The 22500-nt window shown below is 36.3% G+C and overlaps 1 protein-coding gene across 2 annotated transcripts in view; it reads left to right on the forward strand.

The window, feature by feature from the left end:
• NRXN1 (neurexin 1) overlaps positions 1-22500 on the forward strand; it is a 671624-nt gene that overhangs the window by 199762 nt on the left and 449362 nt on the right. The window lies entirely within an intron of this gene.

A 22500-nucleotide genomic window follows, 5' to 3' on the forward strand; every position in this document is an offset into this window, starting at 1 on the left:
ATGAAGCTGTTTCTGTATTAAGCAAATCACTGCATTAGTGTTTCAGTTCAAGGGATGTGACTTGTGATCTTGCACCGTGTCTCATCAGGCCACAGTCACTGGGAGCAATGGCAAGTGGAAGTGACAGCCCCTGCCAGACCACAGCAATACAGTGGTGTTACAGCTCAGTAACAAGGACAATAATGTGTGTCATGCTTGTTAGTCTTCTTTCTTTTTTTTTTTTTAAAGGACTTTTTACCTCTGGTTTAACACAGAGTAAAAGTGGTATTAAACATTAACAGTGTCAGACCAAAGTCTGCTTTTGATATAAGCTGAGAAGCCTGATTTTCAGACTGATGACTAATTCTGCCCTCAAGTTTTGTGCTTGCATTGTCATTGCTCTGGATAGGCACTGGTGCTTAACAGGCCTGACAATTCTGTTCTAACTGGTATCATCCGGTGTCACAGCCCCTCAGAAAGTCACTGTCTTGTCATAAATGCATGCAACATGATCTTTGTTGTGACTGCAAACCAATTAAATCCAGACAGATGATTAACAGATGATTTTAAATAAATAAATAAAAGCCTTGTGCTTAGTGCTGCTTTTGGAGGGTAAAGCCCCAAACAAATTTGCTTATTACAGGTTTAAGTAGTTCTTGAGGCACTATTGCAAGGCTGCAGGGTTTGTGAAAAAAGGTAACAGGCTGGAAGGAAGTGGGAGAATGGCAGAATGGAGTGTGCTTATGTAAGTATAGCATGTCTTAATTAGGAAAGTGAAGAGGTGCAGGGATACTGAATGGGAGCGAAGACCTTGCTAGGTTTAGCCACATGGAGAATGAGATGTTTTATACTTTCTCTTGGGGTATTACAAAATCATGTGCTTCATGTCATCAATGATGTTATTGTTTGCATTGTTGGAGTACCCAGAAGCCCTATTAATAGTTAATTAGTTCATTATACAATGAGCCCCTTTTCTGCTATGCAAAAGGACAAGTATTAGTCTCTTTGAGGTAGAGACTCTTTTGCTATTACGATAGAAAAAAGCAAATAAATGGGATATGAAGCTGTGATCTCAGTGCCCTGTATAACCATTGTCAACTTTAGGTCTGGTCTTACACACAGGTTGCTTGAAATGCTTCAAACATCTCTTGATGACAACAAAGATGGGAAAATAAGTTTTGGCAAATGTTGTGGATGACATGTCAAAACTCATTCCCGTTTGCTGTCTTTTTAGAAAGTATTGATTTTATTGTGTGTGTGCATCACTGTAAAGATTTATCTGAAGAGAATGTCAAGATGATGGCTATGCAAAGGCTCTCCTTGAGAGGAAGGTCAGGAATGGAGAAGTAAATGGAGCCTTTCAAGCTGTTTAGTGGGCAGGTGAAAAATGGTAGGCTCAAACACAGGTATGGTTCATACAGCAGGAGATGTCAACTGTGAGAGTTTTGAAGGTGGGTTTGGTATTTACAACAACAACAACAAAAATGTTCCAAGTGTTATGCTAAGTGTTATTCCTTTTCAATAGGAAACTGGATTTACAGTCCATAGATTATATTCCTCAAATCTATGAGAGCAAACATGTGGTTCAGAGATGAGTCGATGGAAGAAATATTGTGTGTAGCTGAAAACCATAGAAACAGATTTAGTGTGGAGGCATTTCCTCATCACTGTTTACCAAGATTTCTTGTATCACTCATGGCATGACTGCATTTGAACTCCTGCAACTTTCTCAATATATTTCTCAATATATTTTGAGCAAAATGATTATTTTACAACTTTGATTTTTATTTTCTAATTAGACGATGCTCTGATCACTGAATGTGCAGCTGAAAAGGATGAAAAGATCTCATTCCAGTCATGAATGCTCTTTTTTTTTTTGTACTGTTTTGATTTTCCAAACTCAGAAAGGTCAGGGTTATTCAGCTTCTGCTTGGCCTCCTTCTCTGAACAAGCAATCCACATTTCAAACACATTACAGAATCTGGCTCTGATAAGAGGCATTGAAGAGAACAACAGAATTCCAGCACATTACTGTGACTTGACTGCACCAATTACAGGATAGGCATGAACAAAAGGCAGTAATGCTCTTGGGAAGGAGGTTTCCCATATGGATGTGTGCTGGAGCAAGTGCATTGTTGACTTTACAGTCCTCTTTGATAAGTGATCAAGAGCTATTATGTTTCTCTATACAAGCACAAAAGGGGAAATTTAAAGAAAAGTGATGTTATCACCTTTTATTGTTGGCATTTAATTACTAGTCACCAAATCACAGATTGTGCTGACTTGGAAGGAACCCACAAGGAGCCCAGCTCCTGGCCCTGAACAGGACCATCCCTGAAAGTCAATTACAAAGGCTCTGGTAGAGCTGAAATATAGATTGGCATGAGATTCCTAGCAGGAAGGAGTGATGGATGTGGTTTTAACGGATTTATTTCCTGGTTAGAAGGATTGGAGGGGTGGAGGAGGTTATGAATGTTTCTTAGGGACTTTCTCTAGTTACAAGCCAGATGTTAAATGAGTGTGATTTTGATGAAGAATGCTTGCTGTTTGTTGAACTTTTAGTGTCTTTGGCAGCCTGAAGGACCTTTACTCCTGAACTGGGCCACATCTGTATGCAGTTATAAGTTAAATTATTTGTTTGTTACAAAAATTGCCAAACCTTGCAAATAGAGTGCACACAGCCACTGACAGGAAATCATCTTAATGATAGAGTTAACTTTTTTACGAGTATAAAACAGACAGGGAGCAATGGCATTGAATCTACTTGAGGAAAAAAACCTTTAACTTTCACTGTGAAAAGTATCAGATGTTACTGTTAAATTTATGAATGTTTTAATTTTTTCTCCCATGATCTTTTAGGTATTCACTGATGGTAATGGTTTTTTAAGTATGGAGATACAGTTGGGGCTCTAGGGAATTCATTCAGCTTTCTCTATTATTTAGCAATTTCAATTGGATATTAAAGCAGGGTTTTTTTTTACTTTAATACTTAAACTAGAAAAGCAGTAGCTTATAATAAAAAAAATTACTTTTTCTAATTATATGATCTTGTAAGAGTGTTGTTTAATTCTTGGTTTACAGTTACAGTATACAAAAGCTACCTTAGAAGAGAAAATATAAGTTAAAAAGGGGATAAAATCCCCAACAACCAAACTGACATTAGAATTCTTACAAAATAAATGGTCTTGGTACATAATTTTTAGTAAATTCATGTTACCAGAAGAAAACAAGTTGTTGTGCTGTACTTCTGTTATTAGACTTCCACTTGCTGGGTTAATAATTTCAGCTTCTGTTGCTTCAGATTTTTTTAAAGCACTTTTTTGGCAGATTCTGCTGCAATTTCTGACCAAGGTATGTAGTCTGCAGGTACTCATATAAGTATAGATCAGTCTACAGCCATTCACAAAAGAAATGGTGCATGAACAATATGAATTCACAGAGGACCTGTGAAGAGAAAATTACTTTGCTGATGAAAAATGAAAGCAAGGGAGGAGAAATGAGGTTGAGGCATATGAGATTAAAACTCGCTCTTCTAATATATAGAATTTTGTCTTTTACTATTAAGACTCTAAGAACTTGCCAAAATTATTTCTTCATTAGAGTGCTGGTCATACTTAAACCCTCTTTTTCCTTGTCCCCAAAATGTTTTAGTGGCAATTAATTTTCGCATAGTGTCTCAGCTTTTAAGTGAAGTACATCTTTCACATGTCTCGTTATGTATATGGCCCTAGATTAATGAATAATAGGCATTATTTGCCTAAAAGCAAATCTACAGCTGCAGACACAAGAAATACAAAATCAGTGCTATGGTGCAATGTTTCGTTTTCCTCTCATTTTTTTTCCCCTCACAAAAAAAGATTTGGAATGCTTTGGGTTCTTTGAGTCAGCTGAGATACAGATGGAGCCAGTCAAATGTGGAGCATGGCCAGCATTCCCAAAAGATGTTTTCAGTTTATTTTCTAGTCAATAATTTTCATGGGGGAAAAAAAAAAGACTATCGTGTTGACTGTAGTGTCTTCCCTACAGAAAGCAGAGAGGATGGAATATTTCCATGTTGAATTAAAATGCACACATTGCTGAGCAATGAAAACAAATTAAGGCAAATTCAGTAACTTCATTTTAAAAGCAACAGTGAGCTTTAATTGTCATAAATTCAGAACTAATTAAAAACATGTTGACAAAAATTGGACCAACAGCTTGTCATTTTCAAACCTAAGTGAAATGCAAAGTGCTGAGAATAAATTACAGGGTTTGAATTCAGTTCTTAAGTTTAGTGCCTTTGCTATATGTAGGATATCTCAGGATCTTTTGGGGGGAAGACAGTAGAAAATTATTACAAAATATTGTTTTCATTTGGCTAATATTTTAAAAATAAGCTCTGAACTTGATGTCTAAACATTGAGAACTGGAAATATTTGTCTGTGACTGGGTCTGGACTCAGTCCTGTTTTAACTCCGTGCCAGGTGAGAAGTAGACGTGCCATGTCCTTCCTCACAACATATAAGAAGGAAGTAAAACTGAGGACATGGGCTCTAACATAGAGCTACAAGTAGTGCAGATGGGTCCCAAGTATGGATTATTAAATAAATAGAATCACAAGATGTGCTGTGGCACACAAATTGCCCCCTCAGTATGTTCCCATCTGCTCTGATAATAACTAGGTATAGTGTAAAAAGAAATACTAAAATCCCCAGAGGTTAACTCTTTCAGGATTGATAAATTGCCAAAACCTAGAATCATAGAATGGTTTGGGTTGGAAGGGACCTCAAAAAATCATCTAGTTCCAACCCCTCTGTCATGGGTTGGGATGCCACCCACTAGACCAGGTTGCTCAAAGCCTCATCCAGGTTGGCCAGAAACACTTCCAGGGATCAGCCATCCACAATTTCTCTGGGCAACCTGTGCTGGTGTCTCACTAAGCAAAGAATTCTTATCTCTTTCTTTAGTTTAAACATATTCTCCCTTGTCTTAGCACTATCTGCTTGTGTAAAAAGTCACTCTTCCTCTTGGGGTTTTTTTTTGGGGGGGGGTGGGGGGGGGTTTGTTTGGTTTGTGTTTTGTTGTTGGTTTTTGGTTGGTTTTGTTTTTTTAATAAGCCCTCTTTAGGTAGTGTAAGGTCCTATGAGGTCTCCCTGATGTCTTCTCCAGACTGAGCAGCCCCTGTTCTGCTTTCACAGGAGAGGTGCTCCAGCCATCTGAGCATCTTTCTGGATGTCTTCTGGACCCCCTCCAACAGGGACCACATCCTTGTGCTGAGGCCCTAGAGCTGGCTGGATCACTCCACATGGAGTGACCTGCTCACCAGGGCAGAATAGAGAGGCAGAAACACCTCTCTCAACCTGCTGGCCACATCTTTTCTGATGCAGCCCAGAACATTTGGCTTCATGATTATATGCTAGTTAAATTAGCATGGTTCCTGAATGTAAGACAAGTATTATTCTAGGGAATAGAAAGCATAAATATTTGACCTTGAATCTTCAAAATATAAACCTTTGTATGTGCAAGGTTTTGCTGCAACTTTCATATGACTGGAGAGCCCTTGCAAGTTGGTATTTCACATCTTGCTGCTCAACAGGAAGATGAATCCATGCCAATATTCTGAATTAAGTTCTACACTGATGTGCACACACTTAAAACATGCCATAAAGTGAGTAGCTGCAGACTTCAGAGGTTTATGCTTAGGTGTATTGTCTATTCTGCAAACACTGGGCACTACTGCTGTGTAAGTCTGAAACCTCTTGAAACAAGGATCAAAAACACCATGGATTTTAAAAAGTGTAGGCTGACCCAAACATCCTTTCATCCCTGTACAACTTCAATAAAAAGGCTTGTGACAATATACTAGATGTCTCCTAAAATACAGCCCTAAATTAATTAGTCAAGTGCTCTAGGGTCCACCCTAACACAAGGTGTAAATTTACAAGGGCTCTATGTGTAGTGCAGTGATTGATAGGATGTAGAGTAAAAACATGTGATTATTTTACTCTTTTAAAGAAATCAGTGGCAAGCATACCAGTGTGGGATTTTGTCTCAGCCAATTACTTGTTTATAATTGAAATTTCCTGAATGACTTTGCAGACTTTGGCATCCTGTAGTGAGACCTCAGAAAATTAATAAGAACTATTTATACAACTAGTAGAAAGACACAGGAATAAAAGCATGTGTAGTGAAGGGCAGAATCAAGTTGTTCATGCCTTCTTTGCTGGTTGATGGTCTGGGTCAATCTCAGAGTAAATTTAAATGCCTGACCAAATTTCAGCCTGTCTTCCTTTCAAGGTACTCAATTAATCAACAACTGCCCTGAACAGAGTAGAATAACACAATTTATCAGCAATGGGGAATGGTTAAGAACTTAGTTCATTGAAATACTAGTTATGCTGACTTACACAACCCCATGTGAAGGATGGAATCCCCATCCTTAGGAAGGCCAGTGGAAGTTTGGAGCCTGACTTTTGAGAACTATGAGCATAATGTTATCCAATTAATTATTTTAAGTCTGTTATATTTAATATAGAAACGTACAAATACTTTAGCACGCCTTACAAGATAAAATTAGAAATATGTGGGGATTTCATATGTGTGTATATATCTATATATAGGGGTATGCTCAACAATATGAAAGCAGGGCTGTATTTTCTCACACACTTCATGGCTTAGCTGTTTTGTGGTTGTTTTTTTTTTTTTGCTAACTTTGCTGCATTAAGTTGTCAGACTCAGGTAAGAAATGAATTGCTTCATTTGAGGTATAATGAATACTTTGCTTAAATTATCTTTTTGTCCGACAACAAAATACTTAGCAGAAAAAATTTAGTACAAGGTTCATGCAAGAACAGGTTTTTCAGTGTTCTCTTGTGCAATTTAGAGTTGTTGACCTTTAATTAACAAGCCTTTCAGTGGTGCACCTTACTGTAAAATAACCAAGACTTTTAACACTTCTTTATAATAATCACCATTGAGTTTGCTCATTCTGTGTATTTAAAATAACTATAAAAGATTTTCCAATACCTCAAACTGAATGTACCTTTTATGTACTATAAAGGCCTTTAGTAGCAAGTCCTTAGTGACTTTTTGTTCAGTTACCATGGTAACTTTGAACTTTCTTTAGCTGTGGAAAAAAACATTCTTTTTTCACGATCAAGAAAAGTAGTGTTTGCTTTTGAGCAAAAAGAAAAAATGGACATAGTTTATCAAATAAGCTTGTATTTTAAAAAGTCTTTTTTAGAACACTTTGGTGGTTTGTTTTTTTATTTAGGAATCTAAAAAACTACTGATATGGAGAGGAAGGAACTATTTTAATGAAAAATTAATGAAACCTTAAGTTCCTAACCAGGGAATGCTATATATGTATACATATTTACAAATGGGAATTAGATTGCATTCATATAATTGGTTAAAGTTCAAATGTTATCTTTGTAGTGTGAGCCAGCTCAGATCTTGGAGAATTTAAAGAAAAAAACCCAAAACAAAATGAAGTTTGTACTAGAGCTGTGCTTTATTAAGCCTATTATTTTCATGTGAAGGATATGTGTAAGACCTGAGTAGAGTAGAAATGTGTAGGAATCTCTTATATATTGGATCTTGCTGTGGGAAAATGTTTAACGTAATGCAGGAAACAACTGTTCTTGTGGGCAAATTGCTTAAAAATAATACAAAGATATACTTGAGCTATTCATGGTCTTTAACATCAAGCATCTTTATTTACATTAATTTGAGATAATATTGATAGGAGGATTCCTTTGTAGCTTTTTTTTATTACTATTTGGAACAAAAAGATTTGTATCTGGAAATTTGGAATTATCTTTGTGATGGTTATCAAGGCAATATGTTGGTAAGCAATTAAAATGTGTAATCAAAAACCAGCACAGGATGAAATCCCTGCTTTGGTAGTATAAAACCTGAAAGCTTTCATTAATTCCTGCTTGCCTTTATTATATTAAACATTTTTTTAATATTCTCTTGATGAAAGCCAGATTGCTTCTAATTACAACACAGGTGCTTTTGTGATACTATAATAGAAAATACTCTGATGTAGCAAATCAAGGAAAAATAAGACTTTATGAACTCCCTCCAGCTCCATTGCTTAAAAAGAGTTTGTGTAGTCAGCAAACTTCCAGTGGTTTTACCAATGTCTGGCAGGTTCACCCCATCAAGTTTCTCCACCGTTCTTTTCCTCTTCAAAGCTGTTTAAAATATGACTTTCATTTTTGTCAATCATGTTGCTAATGGAAAATAAGAAAAAATATTGGCTGAGATGGGGGATAATTAAAAAAAGAAACCCGTAGGTGTTTTTCCTTGGTGAATGGTACAAAATTGTGTTTGATGTGAGGGACAGCTGGGCAGAAAATCTGTATTGTCTGTTAGGGAGAAGGTCAAACCTTAATTTTCAGTGATTATATTGTCTTATAGAAGCCATCTTTATTCCAAATGAACTATTTTGGGATTGGGTATTATTGTTCTAATACAGTGTGGAATGTACCTCATCCTGTCCTGCAGTAGAAAAAAAAAAGAGTTGTTGATTGGGTTTTTTTCCCTCCAATGTTATCCTATTATGGTAGTCTAAAAAAACAATAATTTTTTAATCTAATAAATACCAGTCTTTCTTCAAAAGCCTTGAATTTGGGGATGATAATGTTTGGCTGAGACACAAGCTGTTGTTGCTACAAGGAGCCACACTTTCTGAGGAGCTAGACATATATGTGAGGAAAAAGCCCGAAATTAGGATTAGATTTTAAAATTAGTTTTAGTGTGTAGCCTTTTATTACACAGCCTAAATATTTGTACACAAAATACTTAGAGCTAATGCCTACATCTCACTTCAGAGTAGATTGTATTAGCTTCTGGGATATAATAAATCCACTGGGCCCAATGTCTGAATTAACATAATAATTAAAGTTTCAGCACATTGTTGTAGGTCACAGTAAGAAAATGTTTAATCTTTCTCCCTTCATCTGTGTACATTCAAGGCATTGGGAGGTCTACAGAGACTGAATTAAATTTAAGTGTACCAGAAATGAGCAGGGTGTTTTAAGAAAAATGTGAAAAAGATTTAACTTTGGGAGCTGTTCATAATTGGTTTTGTTCTGACAATAAAAGATACAGCAAAAATTGAGTCACTACACAAGTTACAGCTCAATTAATGGCAGAAAGCTGTGGGTGTATAGCAGCCAAAACACAGAATTATCCTGCATCTGCCCACTTGAGGGTTTGGGGTTTGTTTGGTTCATAGATCATTGTCTGTGGTCAGCTGTGCCTGTAGGAAAAAACAACTGCTGGGCTGGAGTGAGTAAGCACAGGATGCTGTAGATCATCTGAAAGTTGCTCTACAAAATTAGTAGAGTGTTAAGAGAAGGAAAATGTGCTTTTCCAAACATAATTCTAGGCTTGAAAATTGATGGCATTGAGAGGAAGATTTAATGTCATTTTAGGAGTCTTGAGAGAAGCTAAGGAATATTAAAAGTTGTCTTCTTTGGACACTGCTCACTAGCTAGGGAGAAATATCTGGATGCTGGTTATTGCACCACCAGAAATGGGTCAAGATGTAGCTTGTTTTGAAACCAATTTGGAAATCCATGGTAAATTCCTGAGTTTTAATAGAATCTTTAGCTGCAGTTTCCCTTTATTCTGAAGCAGCTCTTTGCTAATACAGGGGAAAATGGATTTAGTCATTTAATGACTAATTTCCTTTGCTAGGCATTCAGTTGACAAAAGACCCACAACAGGATGGGTGAAGAAAAGTTCCGTTTGTGTTTTTATTATTCTGAGGAACCAGGGCAGGCTGCTGCTCAGCTTTTCTTTGCGTTTACACAAAAACTTGGAAGATGAGGATAGAAAATAAAAATGGGGAGCCTGAAGCTGCTTAAATTAGTCTGTGTTTCTTGTATGGCAGCATGGCAAGTTGGTTATTAACTTAATATTGGGGGAGTAGGGAAAAACAGGAGCTGCAGGAGCTGCCCTTGGATGTATCAAACACTCCTAATTTCATGTCTAACAGACTGATGAATGCTGCCTGCTTTTGCTTATGAGATGGAAATGCTTCAGTGTGCATATTGTCTCCATAGCCCCAGACAAAAGTACAAACAAATAATCCTTGAATAATAAAATAATCAAATTATCCTCTAGTTAAATTGTGTTTTACCTCTAAATTTCAGTTTAGGAATCCAATGAAAATGAACTCTGGTAGAAGTGCATTAAGAAAAAATGGACTGCTAGTCTGCAAATTTCTAATTTGATGACAATTAAGGAGAATTCTTAATGATTCATATACCTTTAATTTTAAACCATTTATATCTGTACCATTTCATCTGAGTACTGTGATATGATGTTACCTCAGAAATGGAACTGATGGACATGATTCTAAAATACTTTAAACACAGCTTCCTATTAGTTTTAAATCCAAACCCTTGGGAAGTCCATAAGGTGTAGAAGCCTTGGGGAGAAGTAGATATAATTACAGAATGATTTCTTCACAGAGGCAGTAATTCCCTTTCCTGAAAGTTCAGAAAGGTTTAAATTATTTTGTGAACATAATAACTGACCTGGTGGTTCTGTGATGAATGCTAGTGTGTTTTGTCAAGAACTCTTCAATTTTAATTAAATGAAAGTATTGAGAGTAGTAATCAAATAGCTTTAGAAGTGTAATGGCATGTGTTCAGAATCAAATGTCTTGTGCATTGTGCATAAAGGGCTTTACTTATTTTCTCAGGGTGCTATAAAATGAGGAGGGACTTTCAAAAAACAAAACTATATTCAGCAATAAAAAGAAAACAGTAGGGTTGTAGAAGAAAGTTGAATTAATAGCCTGTGTAACTCAGAGTGCAAGCATTGATCCTGTCACTCTGGCTACTGCAGAAGGGCATTTTCCTAATGTAATAAATGCAAAACCCCCCCAGCCTCTGGGGCTGTGCATCCAAACAGCTGATGGGTAATTACAGGAGACCTATGAGGCACAGGTGGGAGAGAAAAAATGGAGGCTGCTGGTGAGAGCATTTGTATTCAAATTGATTTGCAGCAAACTTTTGCTTACTTTATACTGTAGAGGGATTTTTTTGTTTTGTTTTTTTTTTTTCTGTTTTTTTGGTGTTTTTTTTCTCTGAGGGGAGAAGGGGTTTGCTCCATTGAAAGTTTCCATAGAATTTGTTCTATGCCTCAGTATTTGTGTGTGAATAGTCAGTCTGCTTGCAGTCCTTGCTCCTGGTTCCTGTGTGCTTTAGTGTGGGACCAGCAGTAATGCTCAAGCTGCTCAGGAGGGACCAGCCTGTGGTTCCTGCTGTTGTTGATACAGGCTTCAGTCTTTTTTTTCCACATTGGTTAGGAGATGGAAGTTTGTGGAAAATAGATGTCAGTTGCCAAAACATTTGCTGAGGGATACAGGCTCCATTGCTTTTTTCCCCTGCCCTCTCCAGTCAATGTCTTAGTGGAGTACCAGCAGCACAATCTTAGTGCCTTGAATGTAGAGAAACTTCAGACCCTGAATGCAGATTAGATTCTTGAAAAAGGATGAGTACCCAAACCTGAAATTTATGTGATATGCTTGTCAGTAGTGTGTCACAACTTTTCTCTTTTGATTATCCTTTGTAAGATATATTAAATTATTTTTTTCAGTTATGTTTTGTTCTGTAAGTGTTATTTGGATGATTACAGACTTGTTTCTATTTCATATCTGTAGGGCAGAAGGCTGTAAATAATTCTAGGCTCCTATGCAGTAATAATAAATATTGAAGTATTTTAAGCAGTAATTTTAGACAAGTTCCTGGAGGGGTGAAATTACTTCTTAATATCTAATGTTTCTAAAATGAGGCAGTATCTCTGACAGTGTCAGTCTTTCTCATTCCATCTTTTTTTCTACCCCTTCCATTACCTGAGAAATGAATTAAGTTTTATTTTAGATTCATGCAATGATGCAAATATATTACATTATCTATGACACTGTAAGTATCTCACCTTGTTAGGCATATTTATTGAATAAAGAACAGGATAAAGTACCAGTAGTGCAAATGTGCTGTCTTCAGTGGAATTTACCAGCAGATATCTTGGCCCAGTCATGACAGCAAATCTTTCCTCTAAAATATCAATACAGCACTAGAGTCCAATTATTTTTATACTCTGCTAATCTTTTTTTTTTTTTTTTGCTTTTACAATGTTCCTGCAGACTTCTATAAAAAGACTATTGGTAATCTCAGCAGGGAGGCCTCCTTATCAAGTAGTTTCAAAGACTTATGATTTCTGAAAAAATAAGGAGGTAATACTGAATTAATGGAGAAAGAAAATGGAGTCTTCAAAAAAACTAAATGTAAAGCATATATAATACAGATTATTTTACTACTTGCAGAAGTTTTCTTGGATTTTCACAGATTTGATAATAAGAATTGAAGAGAGTTAGAAATCTTTTATATGTTTAAAATACATGCCTAAAATGGTCCTTTAAATATAAATCTATATCTTTTTATATGCTCATAGCTGAAAAGAAATCAGTGCACATATAGTTTTAAAGCTACGGCCAGGCTAAGAAACTTGCTTATCAATTTTTGAAAGTATCATTGAAAAGAAAAATTGGTATCAAGAGTAGATCTGGAAAGCCTTATTTTGTTGTAGCTTACTGGAAATATGTCAGAACATTATTAAACTCTGTTTAAGAATGAGTGTTAGAGAGCCAAGTACCATGCCCTGGTATTTCTTGAAGAGAGAATAAAAAGTGCTGTGGAGAAGGATCTGGGGTTCCTGGTGGACAACCAGCTGTCCCTGAGCCAGCAGTGTGTCCTTGTGGCCAAGAAGGCCTAAGGTGTCCTGGGCTGCATTAGGTACTGCAGTGCCAGCAGGTCAGGGAGGTGATCCTGACCCTCTGCTCAGCCCTGGAGAGGCCAGTCTGGAGTGCTGTGCTCAGTTCTGGCATCCTCAGGATGAGAGACATGGAGCTCCTGGAGCAGGTCAGGTGGAGGGCTGCTAAGATGGTCAAGGGTCTGGAGAACCTCTCTTATGAGGAAAGGCTGAGGGAGCCGGGGCTGTTCAGCCCCGAGGAGAGAGGACTGAGAGGGAACCTCAAAGTCTCAGAGAATGGACCAGGCTCTACTCAACAGGACAAGAGGCAATGGGCAGGAACTGATGCACAAGAGGTTCCACCTGAACATGAGGAGGAACTTCCCTGTGCAGGTAAATCTGAACTGAGAAGGATTCCTCAGAGAAGGTGTGGAATCTCCCTTGCTGGAGAGATTCCAGAGCTATCTGGACGCAATCTTGTCGCTTGTGCTGTGGGATGACCCTGCTTGAGCAGGGAGAGCAGACCAAATGTCCCTCTGTGGTCCCTTCCAGCTTGACCTATGCTGTGATTCTGGGAAGCAATAGCTAGAATTCTCTTGTTTAAAAACTAGCAGCTGTGACTTGACATATGAAGGTATCCATCAAATTTCTTTGAATTGTATCCTCCTTTATCATATTATGGGGGTAAGCTTTACAGAATCATGGAAAAAGGCATGGGGGAATGGATTTCAGAGCTTTAATATTTCATTGATGTCTTGCCTTGATTTCTTGTGCAAAAAGCTTTTCCATACTACACAATTGCAACGTCCATAAGTGGGCTTGTTTCATCAAGTGGCTTTGTAGAGGCAATTGACTTATTTCAGCAACACTTTTTTCTTAAAACTCATTGTTATGTAGCTGTCGCTAGCCCTTTAAAACTTGATGTAAGTTGCATTTCTGTGATTATTAGCAAAAAACTTTACATATTTTCATTGCAGTCATACAAATCAGATTTTGAGATTGCCACATGTGAAATTATCATCTGAAAACCTCTGGTTGATATTTACACAAACCCCTGGTCTTATATTCAGTAAGAGGCTCTTGCTTATGTGGACAGTGCTTTTTTCTCAACATCTCCCATGTTCTGAAATACTATGGCCTAAGTTTTGATTTGGAGTGGAAGGGGGTATGAAATACAGTTGTATCCTGTCAAACTACTACAAAAATAATGGCAGTTTTGTTTTTTTTCTTTATTGTCTTGGAAAGAGAGTGTTAATTTAAGAACAAAGGATAATGCTAGAAATGCAAAAAAACAGCTACAATACATTGGCGTAGAATATCATGTGTCATACATCTGTAGATTTCATCAATCTTTACTGTCTTTTCCGTAATAAAATTTAAATTAGTTTTAATTTAGTTTGCCTTTTCCCCTATCCTTAGCAGCCTACTTTTATTTATTCTTTTATCTGACTGCTGCAACAAAATACAAATAGAGGTGTGAGGGTTTTTTTGTTATTAAGATTTATTCTGATCTTCAGATGTGATTGGGGATTTCCAGTGACTGCTGATTTGTGAGAACACTGGCCAGCATACAGCTTAGCCAACCTTTGCCTCTCAGCGCAATAAGAAAAATCTCTGAAGGAGAAAACCTAAGATAAAGAGAAGAAAGAGAGTTGAGGGCAGCATTGAAACAAAAGGAAAGAACCTGAAAGTAATAGGTCAAAACATTTCTAGGAAGATATGTCACAGCCTCTGGAGATGGTAACAGCACTATCATAACCATCAAGGTTTTCTGTGTGATGGGAAATCCTTTTGAGTGTTTCATCTGCATTTTTAAATAGTAATTTCCTGATTCTGGACTTGCCCTTGAATGTTTCTTCCCATACATATGCAGGTGGTGGCAGTTCTGTGTAAATACCTGTGGGTGTTTTCCACTGTAAAGTACAGACAGTTCAGCTCCTTTTGTTGCCATGACCTTGACCAAAATCCCTGTTATACAAATAGTTACCAATATTTTTTTTTTCAATGGGCCTCCATTTTTAAATATACATTTATTTTTTAACTATGGACGCATGGTTGGTTGTTCTTTCCAGAGCAGAATGTTTTCTGTTCCTAACCCAATCCACTAAAGGTCTGTGCTGTGCTGATCTATTACATGTTTGTTGTCCTTAGTGCTTTGTCCATCAGTTACATTCATAAAAGTAAAATATCATTAATCATTGTAATGCTCATTAATCAATTTGGAGGAAGGTTATCTGAATTTTTAATGAGATTTATCAGACATTAGAGTTCAACACCAATTATTCAAACCAATTTAAATTGGCACTATTCTTTTCTTCACTAAATGAAAATTCTACCTTTATCATCCTTTGGAAAAAAAAACCTGTTTCCCAAAACACTGTATGGAATTTCTTTTAACTCTAACTTCAGTTTTGAATAATGAAGTTTCTGATCGTGTACCTCATTTGAACACCTGACCTATGTACAGATGGTGGCTGAAGGTAATGCTGGACTGCCAAAAGAAATATCAAATATATCACAAGAAGGCATATTTGTCCAGATACTACTTCTTTTATGCATCCTTAAGTTAAAAAATATAGTTCTGGCTCAATTATTTTCCATGTGACAATTTTTGAGATAATGAAGCTCAAAGACAATTTTTGACTAATTCTCTGCCTGTCTTTGAAAAGTTTTGAGCTTCTTCTTTATCCAGAACTAATCAATAAAAGCATTCTTTTACTCTTTGTAGCTGACATAGTAATTCCTTTCACTTCATTTGAAGAGGCAGGGTTGCAAAGAGATATTAGATGGCTTGTTTAGATCAAATATTTCTAGTGTAGCAACAGGCCATTAGCACATCTCTCTGCTTGTTATTTTGAACAGCAGATTTCTTCAGCCGAGACTTCAGCTTCTCAGATCCCTTTTGTTGCTGTAGGATCCTTTCATAGAATGTATTCTTCGTTTGCTCAGTAGCTTGGAAAGATTTTTCTGTTTTATATGTGGAAAATCTTTCTTAAACGAGACTATCCTCAACAAGCTGGAAGATGTAATAAAATAACTGTTTTCATATTGAATTTCCCATGTTTATAGGAAGACCAAGAGTTATAAATAGATTCTTCCAAACATGTTTTGAAGATTAACATAGAGATCCAACTGACTTTTCCCAAATGTTTTTATGTAGATATTCCTTCCGTGATACAATCTTAGGCAGAGACTGGAAAAAACAAGTGATGGTTTTGTCAGTCCCCTCTGGAAGATGTTTTGTTTTACCTTTTTCAAAACTGTGCTGGATCTCTTTTTGCTGTGTCAAATGCTACATATTCCTGTAGCACCCCTCTGAGACAAGTGCAAAACTGGTTTTATGGCAGTGGCTCATCATGTACATAATACCATTGCAGTGGCATTCCCCCTGCATCTCTGGAAAGCTTATTGCTACAAAGGGCTTCTTTTAACAGGAGTTAATTAGGACTAGAAAATTGCTTGTTGTTTTATATTGCATCTAAACCCCAGGACATGCTGCACTAATCCTCTAGTGCTGTGTGGTGCCATAAGAGAGGTATTCAGCTGATGTCTCAGAAGTTACTTATTAGCTTTGAAACTGTTCCTTATCAGATCATTTAACTCATTAACTCTTTCTACACATAAAATGTGTTAGTTGGGGATTATTTTCTTCCTCGTTCTTTCATTTGGAATGTGTGTTTAAATATAACCCCAACAAAGTAAAAACATTTTTTTGTTCTCCTATTCCACATTTTTACTTAGGACAACGAAAAGCAAATGCAACTCATTTGGAGAACGCTCAGCAAGGAGTAAGGTGTTACTGCTTCATCCAAGAAACACTACAGAAAATATTTTTTTTCTAGGACAGAAACTGCTTTCAGTTTTTGCAAGAATTTCTGTATTTGTTTTTTGCTCAGTCTTTTGCTCAAAGCATATTAATTCTAAAACTTGCATTTTCATAAGTTATATACTTATGAGGAGTAAAATTAAAACCAGTATTTTTTCCTATCATAACATCAGTTTTTCTACCAGTTCTGTTAGCAATCTGATACTGAAAATCTGCGTTTCTGATCCTTTGAAAGCTAGAAATCTACGTTTTGCGGTTTAGCTGTAAAGTCAGTAGGAACCTTGAGGCCTGGAAAACAGCCTTTGGAAAGTTGCCCAGCATAGTTTTTAGCTTGCTGCAGAAACTGGAGCCTGTATTTATTTGTTGGTATATTTCTGCTCTGTTTTCCCAAGTTCTTACCAAAATTCATAAGTGAGTTTTAAGGCAACAGTAAGGTTGAGTAAAAGTAATTTCTCTTGTGAATGTAGAAGTGATGTGAGTGTTTGACATCTTGCAGTTTATTCTTAACTTAGCAAGAATGCCCTTAAAATCACAATCTCAGACTTTGGGGTTTTGAGTGATTTTTGGACACATTATTGCTGCAATATGAAGTGCAGGATACTGTAATCTGCTTATTAATGATGCAACTGCTAATTAGAAAAAGGTTCTCTTTTTTTCACCTTCTAGCAATTTAGTATTTAATGTACACTAGGATGGCACTGTTCCTGAAAACTCCTGCTTGCTTTCCTCTCCCTCCCCAATTGCAAATGTGCTTTTGAAGTGCATATTCTGTGTGATTAAATAAAAGGACATGAAAATTAGTGAGGAAATCGCATGGTGCAGCCATTTTAGTTATGAATTTAAATGGCTGTTTAGCAAAATGGAGTAATTTATCACTTATCTAGTGTTCCCTGCAAGTCATTTATCATGAGTAGCAACTATCATAATTTTATTCTAATCTGAGATGGTGGGAAGGGATCAGAGGTTCATGCTTCTTGTGATTGGCTACTGATTTAATGATTGTGTGTGAAACAAAACAGGGGCTGGAAAACTTTGTCAAGTTTCTTTGCATGATATTATACATGACTTTGTATCTGTTAAATGCTGTTAATTTTTTCTCAGCAGGTAGACTTTTTCTGTGCACCTCAATTTAGTGCAATAGGTACTGGTTTTAGGTTGGACACCAGTAGTGCAGGCTTTGGTGCCCAGGATCACATGTGCAATGTGGTTTTTTTTGAGATAAACATGTTCTGATACTACGTTCCAGGAACAGGGATTATGGCAGTCCAAAGCACTTGGTTATAACAACTAACCAAAGTTTTTCTTTTTCATGGTTTTGAGTGAAGCATTTTCTGCCACAGAAAGGCTTGGATTGGTTCACCAGATCCCTGAATCTGTGGAATGGATAGCTATTTCTACACCCCTCTTTTCTTTTTTTTTTTGGTTTTTTTGGGTTTTTTTTTTGTTTGTTTTTTTTTTTTTTGCAAAAGGATAATTTGAAACAATAATAAAGAGCCCTTGAGAAGTAATTCCTCAGTCCTTCAGAATAAATTGCTTATGGTCTTAAATAATGTCTCCAGTTTTGTTCTCATGTTAGGCTGGTCATGACTACCTCATAATGAAATTATTCCCTCACAAAGGGAAGGGACACATAAATCTGTACTTACTGGAGACGGAAGGAAGCATTAAGAATAGGAAATAAACATGAAGATATTTCCCAGCTGTGGATTTGGAATCACGAATCTGATTTTTTTTCTCCAAATTGTTTTCTTGGAATCTTCTGTGGAGGCTTGTTTAAAGGGCAAGGAGTATAGTTTCTGGGAAAGAAAATAAAAAGATTGTGAGAGATGAAAGAAAGCATGGAAGATTCTTCTGTTAAAAAAAGTTATTTACAAGAGATAGGAACAGAAAACTGCTAGTGTAGAACAAGAGCAATACTTGTAAAAATTAACCCAACCTAACTGATAGAGCAGACCCTCTGCATTCTTTCAGAATTAATTTCTTAGGCTTTATCATAATTCCATCATTTTTGTTGGTTTCATACTAAAGTCTTAATTTTTTAAATTAGACAGAATTGTTTTGGTTCCTGCTTTGAGCGCCTGTGCTTTATTTCTAGATGCAATATGATCATCCTTTATGATACGATTGGGGAAAATAACTGGTCACATTTAGTATAACATTTAGAGAACTGCTTTAGAGTCTTTATAATTTTTCATCTGAAGATCCAGTGAGTGATGTATTAATGGAAGGGTAAAGGCTGGCTTCCTAGAAGAGCAGTGTGCTGAGAAACCTTGTGCATGATGCATCCTTAGACCCTTCCAGGTTCAACAGTGCACACCTCAGGTGGAGAATATTCCCTTTGTATGGAATCGCAAGCCATTAGTCTGCTATTACTGAAAAGTTTGCCACAGAACTAGGAGTTCAGACTGTCTGGTTTTATTGTATCAGCCATTCTTGTTAATGGTTTTGTCTACGTGCTGTTTTAGCGTAGTTTTCCAAAGTTGCACTACTTTTTCAGAAAGACTTTATGAGTTTAAGTTGATGGTGTAGCAGATAAATGTTTGAATTTTAAATTGTTATGAAATGGAGCACTGAACAGTACATCTGGGAACATACTAGACTCTGATTTGGCATGATTTATTTATTCAGAACACATTTAATGTTTTGAAGATTGTAGAGAAGTAACTTGGTTCTTAGAAGTAGAATATCCGTGGTGTCAGCTTATTTTCTCTTTCACAGTAATTATTTTGGCAGACAGAAAAATTGACAGCACTCAACCAGGTTTTGTTGGGTAATATATAAGCAGAGGTTTATTAACTAAACCCCAACAACTCATGTCACAACATGGATGTTGTCACATGGGTTGTTGGTGTTTAGGTAATAAACTTTTGGGTTGTCCTTATGCAAAGGAACATTGCAGCTATGAATAAACAGATTTGATTTACTCTTGCTGCAATTTTACTTCTCTTATCTATGGTTCCATTATTGTTACTGCCTAATAAGATCAAAGCATCTAGCCCTATGTATGTGATTTAAATCAGGCATGGGCACATGATGAAATTATTATGGATGCAGCCAGACCTAGTTTATGATGTAATACTGCCAGTGGGATAGGTTGATGTGCTATAAAGCTCAGCATAGTGCTTATGTAGAACTGTAAAATCTGCTCAAGCTCATGGAAGTATTGCTTCCACGTTTTTTATCAGACTAAGGATTCAATGAACTTCCAAATATTTGAATACTAAAACTGTTGTTGACTTCAGTGGGGCAAAGAAGCAAATACTTCCTGCAGCAACAGGTGCTTTAATAGTGTTTCTCTTATTTGAATCCTTCCTGTGACACAAACAGATTGTGCCATTCTATATTTGCGCATCTCCTGTAATTCTGGATTTTCACTGCCAAAATATACTACATTTTACACTACTTAAAACTCAGAATAAAACCATGTTAAACTCCTTTATGGTGTTCATATTATCTTGTGCTTTTCTATGCAGGTAATTACATTTTAATCATTAAATGAAGTGTGACACTTCATACCGGCTAGAATGACTGCTGTGCATTTTTAATGGTTTCTCTAAGTGTCATTAAGTGATAATTTGAAAAAATAAACAAACCACCAGTAGTTTACACAACTGTTTTTTAATGAAACCTGTTCTTAATTTGCTTAAAGAATCAACAAAATTTGTGGTATGAAATGTAGCAACAGATTGAGTGGGTTTTTTATCTAAAACATTTGAATGTTTTATGGATATTTTTTAATGTCCATTCTAAATACATACATTCCTATCAAGAGTAAAATAGCACATCTTTTTTGATATTAAGAAGTTGACACAGTGTTGATTACCAATATTGTTTAGTGGCTTTTCTGTGCTGTGCTGAAACATTTTGGCTTACATGCCTTCTGCTCAGCATGCTAAAACGCCTGGTTTTCAGTGACAAAGCACAAAAAAAGATTTGTAACTTGATTTCCTCTTGGTTTTCCTGAATCTTCACTGGCCTGTGGCAAACCTGTGGGTGTTTTACCTCCTGTCTTCCCATTTCAGAGCTAGGCAGGGCAAGGCAGATTTGGAGTTGCAGTGGCCAATCACTTCCTAAATAAAAATGCTAGACTGAGGGCAAATATGCCTGAGGTTTCATCCAAGTGATCATAAGAGGCAAGTTGAATTTTTTGTGAGGAATTAATTACTCTGCAGACTGGAGAAATGTGGAGGTATTTTATCGGTATTCTCACCCCTGCTGCAAATAATTATGTAATATTTGCAGTTTGGCCAAACTAGAATATTGCCATAGAAGATGATTGAATTCATGGCATGGAAGCAGCATGAAAATATCAAATAATGGGTATTTTTTGGTTTGTCAAGTGAGCAGAAAAGCTAGTTTGGTAGAAAAAGCATGCAGTTAGTGGTCTTTATCCACAGTGTTCATGTTTTTTCACCAAAATGTTTCCTCTAAAGTAAAATGCTAAGCTCAGCTTTATTTTTTGTTGTTGTTTTCAAGTGAAATTCAGTTTTTAAACAAGTGAATGCTAGTTTGATGCAAATCAAATAATTGTGTAATTAAATGATGCAAATAAATTAATTTGTTCAAAATTTTTAATTTCATTATATTGAGTATCCTGGACTATATTTTGAAGCTAAAATGAATGAGAGAAGATTCAAAAATTAACAGTGAATTCTGCAGGGGTATTGCTTGAAGAATTACTCAAGTTTTTTCTTGGATTAGCTGCTTGCTTTTTCAAGTCCTTGTTTAGGAATAATTTATTTCAAAAGAGCCTGGCATGTACTAAAGTTCCATACATTTTCATGTCTGAATGCTCAGAAGCAGTTTGCAGCGCATGATGTGTGTACATAAATATTTTGCATGTTGATTCATTTATGTCCTTCATTTTTTTTGTGGTACAGTCATTAAATACCTGGGACAAAACTACAAATACCAGGTTGCTGCATCTGTTTTATCATCTCTCCATTGTAGGTATTGATGCTGCTTTAATATGCCAGTGCAGCAAGCACCCATGGCAAATAAATTTGTGCTTGAGCGTTTTATGCTTTTACTAAATATTCATTAGATGAGATGCAGGCTGCTGCTTTGAGTGCATTGAACCCCCAGAAAATGCATTGTTTGTGAATCCTTTATGCAGCATGAGGCAAAGTGTTCACTACTGAAATGTGTAAGGGTCCAGGATGTGTTGCTATACAGCTGAATCTTGCTTTGGGCTGTAAAGGGAGCATAATTGATACAGTCATTCTGGGCTTCTTACATTGTATTCTAGTATGATTTGGCTCATGCCAAAAAAAAAAAAAAAACCAAAAAAAACCCAAAAAACCAAAACAAACACCCACCAAGATATCTTCATCAAATCTGAGAGAAAGCACTTCAAGTAAACAGAGTAATAATTTCTATTCTTCTTATTGCAAAGTAAAAGCAAAATGCAATCATTGTTTGGTGCCTTATCTGGTGTATTTTGCAGTAGTCTCTGAATTTACTCTGTTATCTAGGGAGAAGTATTTTGAATATCCAGGATCCAAGTTAGTGTATAGGCTACAACAGAAGACAAATACACCCAAGGACCTCTCAAAAAAACTATGTCCTCACACCTGTTTTTAGTGTGTTCTGTCATTCCCTGGTCTCTTAAATTCACACTGTTATTCCCTTGCTCTATATATTTATGCATCTGTTTTGGGTTTGTTGTGATGGTATCATATTTGCACGCATCTGTCTTGGAGATTTTTATTCCCAAGAAGGATAAAATTTGATATCCTCAGGTTTTCATACATTCATTCTTATACTTCATAAAACCTGCAGGTTTTCATTGGGATTTTACTAACTTATTATTAACTAAACAGAAAATTTTTGCCTTTTTATAGCTCTAACTCCATACACCTCTAAACAGATAATTTTTGGCTATTTTACAGCTTTAAACTCCTTACACCTCTAGTGTAAGGTCTGTGTATGCGTTAGCGTAT

This window comes from Geospiza fortis, unplaced genomic scaffold (genome assembly GCF_000277835.1).
Source record: "Geospiza fortis unplaced genomic scaffold, GeoFor_1.0 scaffold271, whole genome shotgun sequence".
Lineage (NCBI taxonomy): Eukaryota > Metazoa > Chordata > Aves > Passeriformes > Thraupidae > Geospiza > Geospiza fortis.